The sequence below is a fragment of the Helianthus annuus genome, chromosome 14, assembly GCF_002127325.2.
Source record: "Helianthus annuus cultivar XRQ/B chromosome 14, HanXRQr2.0-SUNRISE, whole genome shotgun sequence".
Taxonomy (NCBI): Eukaryota; Viridiplantae; Streptophyta; class Magnoliopsida; order Asterales; family Asteraceae; genus Helianthus; species Helianthus annuus.
The window spans coordinates 80,519,815-80,524,444 of record NC_035446.2 but is presented as its reverse complement, the minus strand read 5'-3'; the positions used below and the strand labels follow the sequence as shown (position 1 = coordinate 80,524,444).

General features: G+C 37.7%; 1 long non-coding RNA gene across 1 annotated transcript; it reads left to right on the top strand.

Annotated features, from left to right (window-relative positions):
* The first annotated feature begins 218 nt into the window (after positions 1 to 218).
* LOC110908622 lies at positions 219 to 4,053 on the top strand. Its single transcript, XR_002574745.2, has 3 exons — positions 219 to 1,716; positions 2,625 to 2,712; positions 3,612 to 4,053. It is a non-coding gene; the product is annotated as an uncharacterized LOC110908622 (long non-coding RNA).
* The last annotated feature ends 577 nt before the right edge of the window (positions 4,054 to 4,630 follow it).

Genomic DNA, 4,630 nt, shown 5'->3' with positions numbered 1-4,630 from the left:
TGCCCAAACCTCACGATTTTGGCAATTAACTCATTACAAAATTTGTCAAATAATCGGTTTCCTTAATTTTCGCACATGAAATTGTACCTTGGTGTGTAGGATGCCAAATAAGGAGTCCAAGACACCACCTTCATGTGACACCCCGTAATTTCGATGATAATAACTTACGTTGATGTACGCATAATAAATTACCTTATTATTATTATTTTATTTTAATTTTTAATGATAATAACTTATGACAAGCAAAACGTGTTATTAAACGGGCATTAACTTGTTAATTCGCCTAAGTATTTACGAGTCCAAATAACTATTCCTATGTGTGTAAATATATTTATATATGTGTAAATATATTTATATATCACACACACCCATATATACGTACATACAAATATTACTTCCATATTTTTTAGAGAAAAATTAGATCTCTACCACCACACACTTACACTTAGATTATTATAGTCTAAGGACCATCCCTTGTACTTTAACATTTGATGCCCTACTAACTCAATCCCCATGACTGTTTGTGTGAATATGACAAGACAAATGAATGGCACCATGACATGATGCGTAAAACACTCTCCAATATTATGAATTCAAACACTCAACACACATGCTTTCTGACATAGTATTGTTTACTCTAAACTTTTCTGGCCAAACTCACTCTAGACCTCAGGTTTGTGAATATATTATAAAAAAAAAAAGAAAAGAAAAGAGAAACCATGCCTAAAATACTTTGTACACTACAATAACACTCATAAGAACACTTCAACTCTCCATCTCACTCATCTCTCCTGGCCAAAACACACCAACACGTTCATCTTTTTCAATCTCTACACACAGACATAACACAGCCAAACACCCCCCCCCCCCATCTTCTTCTCGATCTGTTTGGTCAGGATGACCGGAGCCGGAACCTCACCGGCCTCCCTCTTGCTTCTCAGACGACAACAACACCCACCACCTTCTGGTGGTGGCGAGTAGCGGGCGACAACAAGATCGGAAGAGCCGACGAGAGAGAGAGAGAGAGATTGAGGGAGAGAAGATAGAGAGAGTTAGTGTCGGCGGCTGACCAGCGACGTAACTCCGACGGCGGCGGCGGGTGTCTCTCGACGGCAGTAGACGCCGGCGACGGTGAGAACGGCGGTGGTGATGAATCGCAGCTCGAGTTCTGGTACGATGTTCGGGTTTCGCGGCACGTTCAAGTTCAGGTCAGGTCAGAAGTTGTATTGGGCTCGGGTCACTTGGTTCATGTTGTTCAGATTTCGAGTTGGGGATTCAACGCGGTTCAGGTTCGGGCCTTCTCGGGAAAGATTCATGCTCAACATCTGATTTCGGTTCAACATCAGGCTCGGGCATCTGTTCGGATGACGTTCGGTCAGATCTGTTCAGGTCGGGTCGGGTTTAGCGGCACGGCCCGACTAGGGTCAACTTAAGGGCGCTTCGGGTTGGTTTGGTTTGAGATGAGTCACGGTCAAAATGTTCGGATCAGGATCATGCTCATCGATTCTATTCTAGTTCAGGTTTCGTTTGATTTTGAGTCGGGTTAAACTCATCGGTTCAAGTGTGATGTTGGTTTCAGCTTCAATCAGGGGTCGAGACGCGGGTTCGAGTCAGCGGGTCAGACCCCGGTCAACAACAGGTCAAACCGAGTTGACTCGGTCAACACCCGAGTCAACTCAGGTCAACAGACGGTCAACTGAGGTCAACTCAGTCAACGTAAGCTCCGTAAAGTTTAAACGTAGCGAATTATTCGTGCGTTATTTTCTTAGATTGTTAGAAATACGCGAACCGAGCTCGAACCATCGTTTATTTACTAATTATATACGTTAAATTTTTGGCGCACTTTGACGAAAATTATATACATATATTGTTTGGTTGGCAATGATTGAATTTTGATAAATGAAACGACAACTTTTTATTGTCGGGTTATTCCTAAAACAGAGGAAACTCTGTCCGATTTTCGCTAAAAACCCGTAACACAAAACATATTATATTCTAAGAACGACATATATTGAAGTTCAAGTTTTTCTTACAAAACGAATATAAAACCACTTTACGACACTTTGACAAAACACAAATTACTAGTTAACGAAGCCTGAATACTTATGTAAAATAAATATAACGTATATATTTATCTTGAACGTTTTTATAAAATAAATATAATTGTCTGTATTTATTTCAATTATTTCGGATCCGAATATTCTTATAACATGAATATATTTGTTATATTCGTTTCAAACGTTAAATTTTTGCACATATATATGTATATATATATTGGTTTATTTCCATCCTACGAAGATTTCAACGGTATATTACCAAAGCATATATGACCTTCGAGTACGAACTAATATTCACCTACGCCTACTATTCATGACGACTAATAAGGCTTCATTAATATGGTTACGTCTATATATGTATATATACATACTACACCCTTCGGGAACTAATTTATTTCGCGACTTAATTTTATCCCGATTATGAACGGGATCATTAAATAACCATCGATTGGTTATTCTAAGTCAAGGTCACACTAACTTAGAGTCGTTTGGTTAACGACTCGGTAGAGTTCGGACACGTAGTTTAGCTACATTTAAATTGGAAACTGATAAGTTGTTCCATGTTAGGAATGCTTTAGTTGCACGCTAGCGAGTTCACATTCTTGGAACTACATCACGGAAACACATTTAGCTAGCTTTGCACAGGAATGTCCAGGTGAGTTCATAACCCCCACTTTTTACTGTTTTACATTTTTTTTATAAATGTTTTTGGGGGTGGAAAGACATGCAAGTTTTGCAAAAACACAATGTTTCGATAAACAAAAATCACATGTTTCTAAACCATTTCGTAACAGGATTTCAACGAACTCAAATGGTTTACCAAAAGGTTTAATCCAAACTTACCGGTTTTTACAACAATACAAGGTTTTCGAAACATGTATGGGTTTCAATGACGTGGGCAAAGGCCCAAGGACATGGGCAAAGGCCCAATAACATTAGGTGTGTAGCTATGGAATTAGATGATAACAGATCACTGTGCGTAAGTAGGAGGATGACATTAGTAACCATTAATCACGTAGTGACCAAGGTGCAAAAGGTATAGATCTATCGAGTTTGAGGCGCACTCCACTCCGGGTTTGTTAACCCTTTATGAGTGCTTTTGTGATCCCAATTGATAACAAAGTTGTCTCGGTTTGGTTACTTACTTATGGCATAGGTCAGTGTATTAGCTACACACTGATTGATCCTTAGATTCCATAGGTATCCTACATACTATGATTTCAATACCGGTTTACAAAGATAACAGAAAACATTTCAATACCGGTTTACAAAGATAACAGAAATCGTTTCAATACCAGCTTACAGATATGACAGAAAATATTTCATTACTGGTTTACAAACTCAACAGTTACATATATCGGTTTATAAACATAACAGAAAACATTTTGTTACCGATATACAAAAACGACATTTCAAATGCTTTGAGATATTAAGATCTCATAAACCGGTTTTTCAAATGCAAGATTTCAAGTGTTTTAAAACGCATTTGATACAAAACAAACAAACTATGAACTCGCTCAACTTTATGTTGATTTTTCGCATGTTCTTTCTCAGGTTGCATTCTACAAACTACGGAACGGTTGGAATAGAAGAACCCATGGGAATTCGAGTACTTAGCGGCCGTTCACTGTTTAGAAGACTTAGCTCAAATACTTCCGCTGTGCAATGAAGATACCAGTCCAGTCACGCCAATGCTCTGATATTTCGGGGTGTGACACTTCAGATCTTTGACGCCCTACTCTATTACATTACACCCTCACCTTGTGTTGTATAATTGGTCTAGAACAGTGAATTCAAAGAAACTAACAAACCTGGAACCGAATTAAAATTGCAAAGTTTGTGATAAAACATGGATTAATCTCTGAATCGTATGAGAACTATCAGATAAACCTATTTGCGGGTTACACCCAATGATTTATCGGATTAGACAAAGATCATTGTTGTTGGAATTGAATTTGGTTGAATCTGTGAATGAGAATACCACTATCTCCTGTAACCGTATGCTTTTGTCGTTCCTTTTTTATATCAAAACTACGATCGAGAGTTTCTTATTTTTTCAAGTCCCAAACAGAATTTTTATATTTGAGGCCTTTATCCAAATCACATGTTTAGACGTTTCCATTTGAATTTTGTGGGCCATTTCAGTAAATTTAAAACGGGCTTTTAACTCAACACACACTAGACTCCAAACTTTTACACTCACAAATATCCTTATAAAATTGTTATGTGCCCAGTGTTGGTAAAATCTATATTAAGTCCAAAAAATTAATAACAAACTAAGTATTAAGTACAAGGCCATGTAAATTAATTATATAATGAATTCAAATAATATTAGGATTAAATCGAGCCCGCACTCCCGCGTCACCTAACTCGCTTAGTCTCTAACATTATTTCCCCGATCGACAAGTTAATCCAATACCCTAAAATCTGTTGATAACACTAAAATTACCAACAATCCTCTCCCATTTTAGTGGTATCCATAATTAACTTAACCATCCTCACAGAAACACAAACGCATGCATAATGAAAATGTCCTGAGGATTGAATTTTCACTTAGTATATTACACGTTACA